Source organism: Clarias gariepinus, chromosome 7 (genome assembly GCF_024256425.1).
Source record: "Clarias gariepinus isolate MV-2021 ecotype Netherlands chromosome 7, CGAR_prim_01v2, whole genome shotgun sequence".
NCBI lineage: Eukaryota > Metazoa > Chordata > Actinopteri > Siluriformes > Clariidae > Clarias > Clarias gariepinus.
The window spans coordinates 20,295,214-20,311,992 of record NC_071106.1 but is presented as its reverse complement, the minus strand read 5'-3'; the positions used below and the strand labels follow the sequence as shown (position 1 = coordinate 20,311,992).

Genomic DNA, 16,779 nt, shown 5'->3' with positions numbered 1-16,779 from the left:
GCTCGACTCTATCTGTGGTATCTGATGTGTTGAATGCAGAAACAAGTTTTTGTCTGTGAGAAACAAGTTTTTGTCTGTCCATTTAGTTTTCTTGTCAGTTTTATGACCAAAGTTAGCTAACTTTGACTAGCTACCCAGCTATGCTATGTCATGTTAGTTACTTATCATGGCTCCGCTAAACAAAAATTTTGTGCATTGGCAACATTTGGCACATCAACAGCCCTGATTGTTCTACTTTAAATCTGAACTGAACATAGCAATACAATTTGGTGTGCAAACTTTATACAGTGGATGTAAAATGAATAAACCCCAATTAAACACTTTACATTTAATATAATGTAAATATAAACAAAGACAAATATAAAAAAAAATACAAGCAAAAGCACCAATTGACATGACCCTAGTGCTCTGCAAAATTGGAAAAAGTCCAAAAACAAATATGAAACACAGAGAGTTTGTGGGCGCGAGGAGCTATTCAAAAGGTTATCCCTGACATAACCAGCTCCTTTGATGAGGCTGTGTGCCATTCAGCATTGAGCAAAAAGGGCTCTTAATCTTTGAAGACAAGCAGTCTTCGTCATCTGCCCTTCATCCGCAGTCAGTATTGGGGTGCTCCTGACCTTTGACCCTGCCATGCTCGGACCCCTTGGTCTCCTCCTTATGGTTGTTGCGGGAAGCCAACTTACACTGAACACCATTACACTTACTGTAGATTTGATGGGCACATTTTTTATCTCTAGCTAGGAGCCTGCTCACTTCTCCGAGTCTCTTAATGGGGTACCATGCACTTATCACTTCTTCTACTGAATGCTCCTCATTACTCTTATTTGATGCCGAATGGCAAGGCGACGTTCCGGTCAAAAGTAAAAAAAAATTAAAAAGTCCAATCCCCTTGCCAGGGGTCACCTATCACCTACCTGGAAAAAGGGATGCAGGCTCAGCATAATTGCAGATGTCTAGGCTTAAATTAATGAAATACATACAAATACAAACAAGAACAATAATTATGTAAACAACAATAAAAAACTTTGATAAACACAACATAAACTTACCATTTAAATTTTAATTACAAAAGAGATTATCCTAATTTGGGGTTAAGCACAGTCATTCCATTAATAAAAATTGGGTGGAATTACTGATGTGATTAGTGGTGAGTTTAGTCACATGCCCCAATATACACTCACCAAAAATATAAACGCAACACCTTTGTTTCTGCTGCGATTTTTCATGAGATGGACTTAAAGATCTAAAATTTATTCCAGATACACAATATTACCATTTCTCTCAAACATTGTTCACAAATCAGTCTAAATGTGTGATAGTGAGCACTTCTGCTTTGCTGAGATAATCCATTCCACCTCACAGGTGTGCCACATCAAGATGCTGATCTGACATCATAAGTAGTGCACAGGTGTACCTTATACTGCCCACAATAAAAGGCCACCCTGAAATGTGCAGTTTTGTCTCACAGCAAAATGCCACAGATGCCACAAGCATTGAGGGAGCGTGCAATTGGCATGCTGACAGCAGGAATGTCAACCAGATCTGTTGCTCGTGCATTGAATGTTCATTTCTCCACCATAAGCCGTCTCCAAAGGCGTTTCAGAGAATATGGCAGTACATCCAACCAGCCTCACAACCGCAGACCACGTGTAACCACACCAGCCCAGAACCTCCACATCCAGCAGGTTCACCTCCAAGATCGTCTGAGACCAGCCACTCAGACAGCTTCTAAAACAATTGGTTTGCATAACCAAACAATTTCTGCACATACTGTCAGAAACTGTGTCAAGGAAGCTCAACTGCATGCTCGTCGTCCTCATCGGGGTCTTGACCTGACTCCAGCTCGTCGCCGTAACAGACTTGAGTGGGCAAATGCTCACATTTAATGGCGTCTGGCACGTTGGAGAGGTGTTCTCTTCATGGCCTCAGGATCTCATCACGGTATCTCTGTGCATTCAAAATGCCATCAATAAAATGTACCTGTGTTCTTCGTCCATAACATAAGCCTGCCCATGGTGGTGGTGGGGTTATGGTATGGGCAGGCATACATCCATGAACATCACCTCATGTTTCAGCAAGATAATGCACGGCCCCATGTTGCAAGGATCTGTACACAGTTCTTGGAAGCTGAAAATGTCCCAGTTCTTGCATGGCCAGCATACTCACCGGACATGTCACCCATTGAGCATGTTTGGGATGTGCTTGACCGGCGTATACGACAGCGTGTACCAGTTCCCACTAATATCCAACAACTTCGCACAGCCATTGAAGAGGAGTGGACCAACATTCCACAGGCCACAAATGACAATTTGATAAACTCTATGCGAAGAAGATGTGTTGCACTGCATGAGGCAACACACTGCAGATGTGACCGGTTCTGAGTCCCCAGACCCCCAATAAAGCAAAAAACTGCACATTCCAGAGTGGCCTTTTATTGTGGGCAGTATAAAGTACACCTGCAGGCCCGTAGCCAGGGGGGGTTCGGGTGGTTCGAACGACCCACCCCCCACTGCCAAAGGTCCAGAATTTTTTGTTATTATTATTATTATTATTTTTATTATTTATTTTTTTTAAATAGATTAATATTGTTGGGCATTATTTAAAATAACACTTTATTACAAAACAATTTACAAAAAAAAAAAACCCGCGACATGTGACAAGTCTGTGCAGCAACTGACGTTTTTTAAATCTGTGAGGCGGCATCCAGCGGTGTATAATATGGGACGAAAAAAGCAGGAGAGACGGGAGAGAAAGCAGGCATCAGCGTCATTATCGCAGAATATTGAACATATGTTCAAAAAGACTGCCAAACAGAGTAAGTCTGTTACTACCTCAAGATCAAATTGCTAACGCTAGTTAAGTGGTAGCTAATTGTCAACCCCACATCACACACAAAATAGTTCTCTTATGCCTTTTCTTGAGCAGTCTGAATGGCTATGACAAGTCTGTAACATCTTAAATAAACATTAACAGACAGTAGCCTATCTGATGGATCTGTGAATTTATTATGTTAAATAATGTTAATCTATCAAAAAAAAAGAAAAGAAAGAACGACAAGTTCAATGCGTAAACAAACCTGCTTGACCATGCATAATATTAGGATTTATTAACATTTTATTTTTAATTAATAAATTATTCTATTAAATTAGTAAATTTATTGAATTATTATATTTACCATAGGCAATGCTGTCTAGTGTCTATACGCGGTGTAGACAGCATTCGAATGAAGTTTATCATAAATAATTGTTACATAAAACATAAAATAAAATAAGCCCACAAAAAATATTTTTACTCATCCCACAGTCTTGTAAGTATATTAACTGATCGTCTTTTCTCCGTAATATTTGTATATTATTATTATTAGATAATTATTGGTAATATTTTTATATTTGTTTATATTCCTCATTTCGATCTCTTTACTTTACGTTCTGAATGTAAATGATAGCCTACTGTAAATGCTCGACATGCCAATAAGGATTGAATTATTCTATATGACTGGGATTTTAAAGGTTGAATTTAACATATTTTATTATATTTCGCCTAATTAATAGACTATATAAATAACAATTCGTTGAATATTAAATATATTTTATATAAGTTCAATAAAGTGAAGAGGCAAAGACAAAGAAATGAGAGAGCATGTTGATGAGAGAAGTTGAATTTGTAGTTTAATAATATTCCAGTAAGAATTCCTTAAATTTATTCTGTTGTTAGTGTGGTTTTTAAATTTTTGAACTCTGTGTGTGTGTTTTTAGAGTGAAAAAAGTCGCACGTGATCTCGATAAGCAATTTGACAACATTGTAGTAAATATTTTTGGTGCATCAAAAGCATGCACATTATGATACCAGCAGACAAGCTAATCCAGCACATGTCACTAAAATGCAGTATTTAATCCTCAAAATGAAATACAAAATGAGTAAATACACAAATACAAAATACTGAGAAAAAAGGTCCACTTTAAAAAAAAAAAGGAACCCCCCTTTGCACTAGGCTGGCTACGGGCCTGACCTGTGCACTACTCATGATGTCAGATCAGCATCTTGATGTGGCACACCTGTGAGGTGGGATGGATTATCTCAGCAAAGCAGAAGTGCTCACTATCACACATTTAGACTGATTTGTGAACAATGTTTGAGAGAAATGTTAATATTGTGTATCTGGAATGAATTTTAGATCTTTAAGTCCATCTCATGAAAAACCGGAGCAGAAACAAAGGTGCTGCGTTTATATTTTTGTTGAGTGTACAAAGATATGCACACTTACTGTATGCAACAACATTTTTATTTCCTTTTTTTTTTCTTTCACTCATTTACACCTACCTACCTCCATCCATCCATTAAGAACCTCTGTAGTCCAACCAGGAAAAGTGGAGGCCAATGGCGATCATTGTATTTATTCCCATTTTACACAACCATGACAGGACCTCTGGTCAACATTCATACACACACTACAGGCAATTTGGGAACACCAATTAGTCTAACCAGCAAATCTTTGGACTGTGGAAGGAAACCAGAAAACTCGGATGAAGCCCACCAATCATGGGGAAAACATGCAAACTCCATGCACATAGACCTGACGTGAGAATCGAACCCTGCACCTGGACGTACAAGGCAACAGTGCTAACCATTAAACCACTGTGCCACCATCAAATTAAAAAGATCAGGGATCCTTTATCTGGTTAATTTTTTTCACAAAATCTGAAATTTAAACAGAAAGAAACACATTGAAATGTCATAAGAATATGAAATACAAAGGCTGTCTATTACCTGTGAAGGTCAGAGTTACTCTCTCTTGAAGATTTTGTACCCATGCTATAAGAAATAGGGTTGGAATAAGAAAGGCTCATTTCTGATAGAAAATGGTGAAATCTTGATATATATTGATCAGTGTTGGTACCCTTTCTTTCGTTCTGCAACTGTGAGATCTTTAGACATTGTGGATGTGGTGTCCAGATTCACCATATTCTTCACAGTAATTGTCCCTGTTTTGCAGGAGCCATGGATTACTTTGATGTCTTTTGCAGTGTGGACCTATACTTAGAATAGCGACACTGCACAGACACTTTGATGGGTATGATCTTAATGATTTCTCCCTCTTCATCAAAATTTGGCTCAATGACCTAAAACAAAGAAACAATCACTAAAATTATTAGTGATAAAAAATTTTTTAAAAGCAACATGAAAAGACCTCGAACCAATTTTACATGAGAGAATTTTTTTCTGACCTGGCAGAGTAAAATTGGTTGTTGTCTAATAGAAACTTGCTTGTTGCAGCAGAAGGTGACTCGGACAGCTTTGGGCCGATCATTGGGATGAAGACGGCCTTTTTGTGGTGCAATAGTAAAGACTGAGTTGAGATTAGGCATTCCAGGCTCAGTAGGCTCCAGGATGAAGCTTGAAGAGGAATATTATTGCATGTTAGGCACTGATCTTTTCATTTTTATTTTGTCCTTATTTTCTAAGCCTTGAAAGATGATAAAATATATTCAGTGGGTATGCAGCAAATGTGGGTGTGAACATACTTGTAGGCGATATCATGTTTGCCCTTGTTTTTCAAATTAACTGATAACTTCACTTCTTCCAATACTTTGATCATGCCAAAGTCCAGAGTACTGTCCGTACCTAACATATTTATTAGCAAAATAAAATGCAAACAAATATTTATTTATGAATGGATAAAAATGGATACAAAACTTAGGAAACTTGTGGATATACAGAACATGAGGAGTTACAACTACCTTTGGTAAATGTAATTTCCAGGGCTACATCATAAGCTTCTGCCAAAATATTAATGTTCTCCGTATTGACCACACCAAGAATATTCTCCACATCTAACACCTGTCACCACACACACACACACACACACACACACACACACACACACACACAGACAGACAGAGACATACAATCATAAATTCATAAATACTTTGTTGAAACCTATAATTGTAAAATGACAATTTATGCTATAGTTTGAGCTACTGGTCAGCACCTTACCTCCAATCTTATGGTTTTCTTTAGGCTAATAGGTCTGACGGATTGGAAATGCATGAACAAAGAAAACTCAGAATGCGGCATAATGATGCCACGGTCCTGGGAAATGCTGAACTCCTCACCGAGCCCCTCAAGGCCAATCAGCCTCCAGGCGACTGGAAGTGCAGTGGGGTTACGCAAGCACAGACTGCGCGTTTCCCTCCTAGAGGACCACAGGCAAGAGAAAGATGAACATGTTAGATTACCTTTACCAGAGGTAATCAAACAGCACTATTATGGCAACAAAAATGTCAAATGTAAAATGCACTGTAAAATATGTAATTAACATTTTACATGTTTATAATATTTATTGTCCTACAGAATTATTTTTAAAAAACAAATTAGTCTACTAATGATACTACAGGGTTGAGTGGTCGAAACAGACAAGAGAGAAAATAGGATTGCTGCTGGGGTTATGAAAACAACTAATTTTTTTATTATTTCTTTAGGCACTTTGGAGTCTGTCACAGAAACACATTTTTTCCCATTTCTTTACTGTAATCTACGTAACTGAATTTTATTTAATATGAAGATGGGTCAAGTCTTAAAAAGTAGCTAAGCTTTTCTTATTGGAATAAAGAAAAAATAGTCATTTTTAAAAGTTAAAATATACAATTTTCTTTTAAACCTTTTTTATATATAAAAACAGCACTAATTTGTGCTGGAACTCATGTAAAATAATACAGTAAGTGATGTATTATTGTCCAGACCTGTTCAGGAAAATCTTATCAAAATTAAGTTGCTTGCGCTCCACTTCAAGTTCTGGACGGACTGCACTGCAAGAAATGTGGAAGATGGCAGGTTCTGGGTTCTCCTTAATACAACACACCACACTGTCTTCTATAAGACCTGGAGTGGAGGGATATGCCCATACTCTGAGATCCTGCAAAAAAAAAAAAAAAAAACATAAACACCTACTGTAGTGATGCTTGAACCTACCTTAGTCAGTGTTGTTTCTAAGTCAGCATTTCAGCTAGGCACATTGATTAGTACTATGCTCAGGTAAGAATGCTCCTCCCTCTCCTCTACCCCGCTGGTCAGGTACACATTATTAATACTTATCCATACCCGAGTACACGTGCTAAATATTCTTGATAATACTTGAGAAAACATTAACAACAACCCTTTATTTATTTATTTTTTACCTGTGTCTGACTTGCTAACTAATTTAAGGCCTCTGTTTCTTTATTGTTTGCTTAGTTCTTATGTTCTTTTTTTGAGTACAAACCACTCTGTCTTTGTCTTTTTCTTACTAGTAAATGTATCTTTTGCTGGTTTTTTTTTTTTTTACTTTTGAAAACTTTTTTTTAACTTTGGATTGTCTCTGGATCAATCCTCGTCTCCAGGAGCTTATTCTTACCTACATTATATTTAAGGCATTTGGCAGAGAAGTGTCTCCAGAGCAACTTACCAATAGCAATCAATTAATTAATATAATACTGACAATATTATCAGTCAAACCATCCCTGTTGGAATTGGGAAAATTTATATTTATTTATTTATTTATTACAGAGGTACAACATCTTTCTGTATTGAAACATTATTCAGTTTTAAATTTGTGTTAAAGACATACCTTTCTCTCATTGGGCTTAAGAACCATGCTTAGAGGGTCCAGGATGAATGTGTTAAATTTTGTGTCCCGAACAAGACAGAAATGAACCTCTGCTTCCATGGGGGAGTTGTTGTGTATTACTAGTCTTTCTGTGTTTTCTGGCAACTTCTTTTCCTTGTTTCTATGTAAAGATCTACAGAATTTTTATTTAGTAATTTATTATATAATTGGCAAAATCCCCTTGTATTGTGATTATGCAACAAGGACAAAATATATGTATATAGTACAATATGTGTAATTTGTAGATTATGCATTTAACACATTATTTAAATATCATATGTATAAGCACCGTTTAAGGATTTATTAGGGAATTTATACTTAAATTGTAAGACTGAGAAAACTAAAGCACCTGTCTCTAGGTCTTCCACAAAGAAGTGGCCCAAAGTCATACAGGCCTGAGCGGATTATGTAAGTCTTCTTTAAGCCTTTGTCTTTGTGCATGACCTTTCTGCAGTGGGCAAACACCGTCCTATAGCACAGACAAACAAACAAAATAACATCAGAATAACAACAGCCAACCATTATAGCCAACCATTATAGCTAACCATATGTTAAACTGGCCTCAAGTCATGGGCCTACTGCTTGTTTCCCTGATTTGTAATATATAATATATAATAATATTCACTTATGGTCTTTGTTGATGGATGGCAGAGCACAGGTGCCTCTGCAGTATAGCTGATAGCAGCGTCTGGTCCCCATCACTTCAAAACTCAGAGTCTGTTTAAAATCACCAGGCACAGACGAGTGAAACCATAGTTTCAGGGTCAGTTCTCCATTTGCCGGCACAACCCAGCGGAAATAAGTGAGCCTTCGCAAACATCAGTAACAAAGCAAAATCAATGTACATTAGAAATGCAAGCATGAAAAACCTTGCCTGTTGTGCTGTAGATAGCGAATGCACGCAGAAAGTTTACTGTAAGTAACAGATAAAGGGCAGATGATAAGGATTAAAATTTCCAGCATCCTATTGTGTTACATGTTCGCAGTATTTCAATGTTTGTATGCCACACTAAAATAGCCTTAAAATAATGTATAAAAATAATGTTCATTATAAGAATTAAGTTTAGTTTATACATGTATGTGTGTGTGTTTACCTCTGACTGTGCTCTGTAAGACAACTGTCCAGAGACTGGTTATGGTCAGTTTCAGATAAGGAGGTGACTGTGTTTAATGGAGGTGAATGAGAGTCTGTGCTTTTGCTTCCTTTTTTCGTAGAAAATCTCCGCTTATCTTTTGGGGTCGCTTTCACTGATTCCTCTTTCACTGGGGACCTTTTCCCTTTCCCTCTGTTTAGAGATGCAACATCCTCCTAAGCACACAAAGCAACAATAAATGTAAAATTGGGATTTGAACTTGTAATCTCCCCATAACAGGGCAAGTACTTTACTATTATGCTTTACTACTTTACTTAGTACTTTACTCAGTACTTTACTAAATTGGAGCTCCATGTTGGAAAATAATCCTTTTACTTTTGCGGACACGTTGGGGCTTAAAGCTTCTGTCTCCAGATCAGCTTCCAGTTTCTCCTCAACTAGGTCTTCCAGATTTGATGGCATCAAGAAGGTGAAGCAGCCAAGAGTAAGATCAGGGTTGCATACCACTCTTCTTTTGTGGTATGTGACTACTGAAAAGAGCATGGGAGGAGGAATGGGTGGACCAGTGGGTTCGAGTACTAATCCATCCAAAACCTAGGGATATTGGAGAGTGAGTCCAACATTAGCTTCTGAATATGCATTCATTACATAATATATTGCTCTTTTTTCACAATACTTAGAATATAAACGAAATCTGGAGTTCATCAGGCTTTATAACTGTTAAACTAGGCTTTTGCTTTATTAACATAAACATTTTTTAGGATGCCCCAAGTCTTGCAGTACCTCATTCAGTGATGGCAGCTTCATATTCTCAATCAGTTCACTTATGCTTGCCTCTTCTTTTTTGCCAACAGAGATGCAGATGTGGGGGATTAATTCTATTGCCTGCTCATTTTCTGCACCCTCTGTGCCAATGGCCAACATATGAGTCTGGCTAGGGGTTGGAGAAATCAGATTAGAATCAACAGTGTCTCTTTTCATCCTCTCTTTCTCACGCTCCTTCTTGTTCCTCTTGCTGGATATCTTATGTTGTTTTGTGGATTCCTCAGGCCCCTGCTCCAATGAAGGAAGAGGATTAAGCAGGAGGCCCTGAGTCCTATCCCAGTTCTGCAGTATGTGCTGGATCAATGGTTGGCTCTGCTCATACAGACGGAAACGGGAAAACAGCTGCCTTTGTGCCTCACTTATCTAGAAACATCACAACCAGACCAATGTTGGAATTAGGCCAAGAGTGTGTATCTTGCAAAATGTTGCAAACTAAGAAGTTTTTGTCTTTCTCTTTATATGAAAGGAGATATTAAGAGAGATTAGGCATGATAATTATCCAGTTATAGCTAAAGTACTCCTTTTTACGATATACTATTCATACTGAACTTAATTACTTTAACAGTTTGGATTTGACACTGGCTTAAACTCACCAACTCTTCTTCCAGTTCATCCAGTGGCAGTACAGAATTATCATGGCCAGTTGGCTTGCTGTCTTTGCCATCTTTTACTTTCTTTCTGCTTCCTTCCTCAAGTTCTCTGGTACCCTCTGAAAGTGAGTCTTTGGCTTCTGTGCAGGAAGACATCTTTTTACCCACTTTAGCCTGTTCCAGTCCAGTATCAGATTGTAGTGCTAAAACAGACTATACAGAGGAAGAATATCAGATCACATAATTGATTACGTTATTTCCAGCAATAGAATGGATGGTTCTGTAGCTGCTCACTTTTGCAACCCCCAACTGACTTCTTCTTTCACTTAAATCCTCTGTAAGTACTTCCTTTTTCCCTCTCTTGTTCTTTTTCTTCATCTCCTCCTCCTCTCTGAGCTTCTCCTCCTGCTGCCTCTTCTCCTGTTCCCTCTCTTGCTTGCTACAGAAATTTCATAATTAAATAAAATTGTATATTATTATTATTACATCTTTTATGAAAATTTTCATGGAGTTTAAGATACCTGTACATATGTTCCTTTAGCATCTCCAAGTGCTGAAGATCTACAAGTGCTTTCTCTTCCTCAGATAGGGTGTCATATACATCCTCATCGATCTCCTGCACATGTAGCTTTTCTCTTTCAATCTGTTCCCTTTGTAAGGCTTCTAATCACATACAAACAGGTTTTGTAAACTCTACTTAACAATTTACTGTTTTATTAATCTTTCTCATTCTGTACATGTATGTATTCATTAATATCACATTAATATCACATTTTTTTATTCTGTACATGTATGCATTCATTAATAGCACATTTCCTTTTTTCTTTTTTATTCCCATATTCCTTTTATCTTCTTTTCTCTTGTTCCCATTTTTTCTAGACCATTACCTGTCATCTCTATTTGAGCTCTCTCTCTGGATTTGAATTCAAAGTAGCTGTCAGTGAGGTTGATAACATAGATGTGCTGGCGGTTGTTGAAGGCTTTGATGATTACATGTAACGCAGTGCTTGGAAAACAGCAGTAAAATGTCTCCAAGCCATCAATCACAACACCTTGCTTGCAGTCACTGAGCTATAAACACCAAAGTGTAGAAGCATTTTGTGCAATAAAACAAAGAACAACATATAACTGAAAAAAAAGATGAGCACAAAGTATGTAAAATAATTAAATTCCTATGTGTGTAATTTTACATGGGACAAAATAGTGTAGGTCCTTACCAGTAGTCTCTCTGACATCATCTCTACCAGGAGATCATCAGGCAGTAATCCATTTATGCCGGTCAGCTCAACCTTTGGATTCACACTCTCACTAGGGAGCCCATGAGTCGGACCAGCCTGCATGTTACCAATAAACTGTAACTGTACTCAACAAGTTAATCCAAGTTAACTCTCAGCGACATTGAAAACTAGGTTATCGGGAATATGTTATACTCTTTGTTAGATTAAATATAGCAGTAATATCTTCAACACAACAGCTTTTTAATTGAATGTTATACACTATGTTCAATGCTGCCTTTTGTTAATAGTCTTTGTCTGATGATAAAAAAAGATTTAAAGGAGGAGAGAAGTATAGAAGGCCAAAAAGAGCATGAAAGCAGAAAAACACAACACAAACTAAAATCTGAGATTGTGTCTAATCTATACATATAATAAAACATAAAGTTGGCATGTCTGTACATTGAAGATATTTGCAAAAAAAATATTCTGCAGAATGTAAGAAAGGGTAGAAAAAAACCAAGATGGATTTTGGAGTTGTTGTGTGTCTGTTTGTTTTTGCTTGTATCATCTAAAAACTACTAAAGTTTAAAAACCTTGGAAAAAATCATTAGTTCATCTCAAAATTGAACAGATGGCACTGTACATGTTTTAATACACACTAATGAGTGTGCAATTAAATTTCATGCAAATAAAGTTAGTAATATTAATATAGTTTCTATTACGTCAAAGATAAAGAATTCATTTAAGATTCTTTAACTCTATGTATTTATTTAATAAGGGTTTATATACACTACGTTGTAAAAGTTTGGGATCACTTTCTAACTACATAGTTGTTTCTGAGCTTTATTTCTTTCTACATTGTTAAACAGTGCTGAACGCATCCAAAATATGTAATAATAAATAATAATAATGATAATATTAAATAAGTTAATGTTAAGATGTACTGTATCTGCTACTGTACTTATGTACTGTATCTGTACTGTACTTTACGATTTGTAAAGCCTTTATTATATATATATATATATATATATATATATATATATATATATATTATAATCTATCTTAATAATTGGTCATTTTTGAGACTGGTTACTCTAAATGAACTTCTCCTCTGGTAGCTCTGACTCACCTAAGTATAAGCACACCTGAGACTAATTACTGAAAACAGATAAAAAGGACTCGCATACTGTACTTTCGGTCCTCGCAAAGTATATGCTCCCTGTGACATTGTTCCAGGGTCTTTACCAAGCCTTCAGTATTTGACTGCTCTTTCGGGTTTTGATTCTATTTTTGTTCTCACGTTTACCCTGCCCCAGTTCATGCCCGTTGCACATCGCCCGACCCTTGCCTGTTTTCTGGATTTACGAGCTAGATTCTCCGTACCGGATTTGATTGTTGAAATTGTCAACGTTTTTAAATAAACCAGAATGTCTTAATGTAACAACTGACTGTTGTTGTTATATGATTACCTAATTCCATGTTATTTCATAGTTTTGGAATCCCTAGTTTTTTTGTAGAATGTAAAAAATATATTATTAAACAAAAACAAAGAAATTTGCAGTTGATTCCAAACCTTTGACCGGTAGTGTAGTTCTACAGTATGTATTATTTAACTATTATTAAACAATAAACTATTATTTAATTATTATTTAAAAAAGAATACCATTGAGGCAGTGGGATTAGAGCCATCATTGTTCTTTGCTCCCATGGTGCTGGTCTTGTTATTTGTTGAGATAGTTGGACTGGTAGCTTTGGAATCAGTATCCTGAACACTCTCAGCAGTGTGTTTGGCTAATGCCTCAACACTGAGAATGTCTACAGTCTGACTAGCATCAGTCAACACATCGAATGCAGATGGGACTAAAAACACACAGACAAAAATATAAATACATGTAAGAAACTTAATATATTTTTTTAAAAACTTACTTCAGTTGTAATTTACTACATTTGCAAATAAAAGGTAATGAAGGGAAGGGAAGATAGCAGAAACATATATATTTACCAATATGTTTTTCTGGCCCTGGCACAGACTCCATGGCAGCTCGAAATAGCTCTCTGGCTTGCTTGCTTGCAGGGCAAGTTCCAGATGACAAAGCCTCTTGCACCACTGAGTCTATGTTCAGACAAGCAGCTCCATAGTACCTTGCCAATCTCACTGCCAAAGCTGTCTTACCTTCACAGACAGACATACAACCATCATGAAACCAAGGATCATGGGAATTATTGTTCCACAGTATAGGCATGCAGGCATGAATTTATAGTACACTTCTATAATTTTATTTTAAAAATACAAAAGTACTGTCGAAAATTTAACTGAAAATTAAATTAAGTATGTTGTTCCCTCTAAATGTAAAGTAGTGACTGGATTATTAAATAGCATTTTTATGAATGCACATAATGTGTTTTGAAAGTGTCTTTTTTTATTTAACCAAGACGTTCAGAGACCAGCAGCCTACCTGAGAGTGGAGCACCATGAACTACAATGGCAATGCCTTTGCAACTGTGAGCAGTTTGGCGTAATGAGGGCAAATCTCTACCCATGTAATGAGCAGTAGCACTAGAAACAGGGTTCCCATCTAAAAAGAAAGCAAAGCATCCTCATTATTCAGTCATTTGACCGATATACAGTACATGATCTCCTCAAACTTTATTATAATTAGTATTTTTATCATTATTAAATACTTAACTACTAAGCATGAAGTCTTGAACATTCAGTATTTAAGGTAAAAATTTTCATTACCACAGTGCAAGCATACCTGCACCCATAGATGTGTAATGTTTAGATAAGACAGATATGGCATCTTCCTCACCCCTCTCTAAAGGGCATTCTTCAACTGGAGCGTTTGACAAATTTTCCTCTTGCCCTGCATACTTTTCCTTTTCCCTGGCACCAGAAGACTCAACATCTTTCTGAGAGCCAGTGTTGCATGCTAAAGCACAGGGGACATGTAAATGGTACCTAGGTTTGGAACAACCTTGAAAGTTTCTTCTAGTAAAGAACAATTCCTCCTCTGAAAGCTCTGATTGTTTGTTTATAAATCTAACCTCCTCTGTCAGAATGAGTCAAATGATTTACATACAGCACACCAAAATGTAATCAGGACACAAAGGTAGAAATCCAGAGTGGCTCGGTTTTACGAAAACATTTGTAAAGTATTGTGTATCTGCAGACTCTAGAAGGTTTTACATAACTTGTGATCAGAAAACCAGAAAAGTAAGATTTTTATTGTCATATATACCTAGGTACAATAAAATTCGTCTCGGGTTCCTTTGCTGTAACCCTGTTCCCTGAAAAAGTTGGAACGAGATGCTGCGTGAAAACGCCATGGGAAACGTCTCTCTGTTGCCCGGTTGTGAAGCACGTGTGTGTCAAACACGCCAAAAACTTTGGCTTATATAACCTTGGTCAGGTGACATCATCTGATAAGGTACACCAGCAGGTTATAAATAGGAACCGGAAACATCCTCGGAGCTGAACCGGAAACATCCCCGGGCCATATTTTGTTTGTAAGGACACCCAGTTACGCCCGCGGTGCAGCATTGGAGCTCGATGCTGCGTGATAACTATATGGGAACGAGAATACCAATGCCGCCGCACTGCAAGTGTCTGGACCCCCAGGGTTGTGTAGTGTACATACAGTCCTCCAATGGGGTCTCAGACATAATTTTGGGATGCTAGCATTGCATGGACATACAACTATAAATTCTGACAAATGTGTGAGGACAAACCTGCCGCAACACAAAGCCAGAGAGATTATTGAGGCAAGCCCCCTGGTCGAATGGGCCCTAATTACTAGAGGCGAAGTTTTCCATGCGCCTCATAGGCTAGGGCAGTGGTTCTCAAAGTGTGGGGCGCGCCCCACTAGTGGGGAATACAGACATGACAGGTGGGGCGCAATGAACATGAGGGAATTAGTGGAAAATAATAGGAAAATACCTATTATAATTCATGCTTTTCTTTATTGACAATAAACATCGGACACTCGAAACTAAACAATCACATGCAAAGAAATGGATCATTAATACAAGTAAATTAAAATAACATCAGAGAAAAGTGGAACCATAGTGCAACAATAACGGTTTAACGTCGGCATGTTAATTGCCGAACAATATATAAGGTAACATTCGGTATTATATATGTAATTTCATTTATTTCAATGTGTATGCTGATGTTTCTGTATTTTTGTTAAACATAAATATTTTATCAGGCAGTACTAGTCTGGCATTTCTAGTTTCCAGTAAAACAACAAAGTTGCTTTTTGATCCTTCAGGCGCTGAACAGAAGGGAAGATCAATATCGCTCTACGCTTTTTGTTGCAGTGCGGCATTTTGCCCTAAATCATCCGTTGCGCCGTAGAGAATAATGGTGTTTATGCTTTTAAACATGTATAATTTAAGGCGGATGTAGCTTAAAGACAATGTAGAGAGGAAATGTATGTGGGTATCTTATTCGCGGGTTTATTTACACAGCTATTGAATTCGGAGATGCGAATATCAAACTAACTAACTAACCGCTGTCACAAACCGGTGTTATGCGCTAAAGTGCCCCCCTGCCACGGATTGCCCCCCCCCCCTACATAATCTCTATCAAATATTATATTAGGACATACATTCAAAGGTTTATTATTATAAAATATATTATTACTATTATAATTAACCCTAGGCACGTGACAGCCGTCGAGACGATTAATACAAATCCCCAAAAATGATTATTTTATGGCACATTTATTTTGTAGGGGTTTGTCAATGTACAAATAACAAATGTTGCGTTTGGATTCATGGTGGGGATGGTGGGGGCAGAGGAGAGACCTGTGTGTGTTTTGTGTCTTAAACCGCTGGCAGCAGACAGCATGAGACCCAACAAAGTAGAAAGACACTTAGAGACAACACACCCCAGTCACGTTAAAAAGCCACTCGCTTTCTTTGAATGAAAGCTCTAGATAAGTGACGAAGTAAGCCTGTTATAACAATTTCACGTGTATTTTATCTGTTTTGAACTTGCCGTTATTTGATCTTATTGGTTTAGAAATTGATATTTCAATAAATAGTAAACTTGGCCGTTTTCGTTATCATTTTGTTGACAAGTAGGGCTTAAAAATTCGCCCACCCCCTTAAGTGGGGAATGACAGAAAATGTTTGAGAACCACTGGGCTAGGGCAATATCTCTCACCCAATGTGACAGCATTTGTCCAGTGGCGGCCGCCCTTCGGCTGCGGCCCCCATGACATATGAAAACCTGCTCTAATTTACGTCACTGGCTAATGCTGTGGATGTACTGTAAATCTGAAAAGCACGGACTGGAGACAGTAAGTGAAGTCTTTCCTGCTCCGGAGCTGTAAAAGGGGAGGACAAAGGCTTCGAGAACAACTGGGTGCATAGTTGAGAATGGGAACTTTGGAAGATGGTTG

At 37.5% G+C, this 16,779-nt stretch overlaps 1 pseudogene; it reads right to left on the bottom strand.

Annotated features, from left to right (window-relative positions):
* Window positions 1-331: 331 nt before the first annotated feature.
* The window catches only part of LOC128527484 (hydrocephalus-inducing protein homolog), a 77,441-nt pseudogene continuing 60,993 nt past the window's right edge, over window positions 332-16,779 (bottom strand).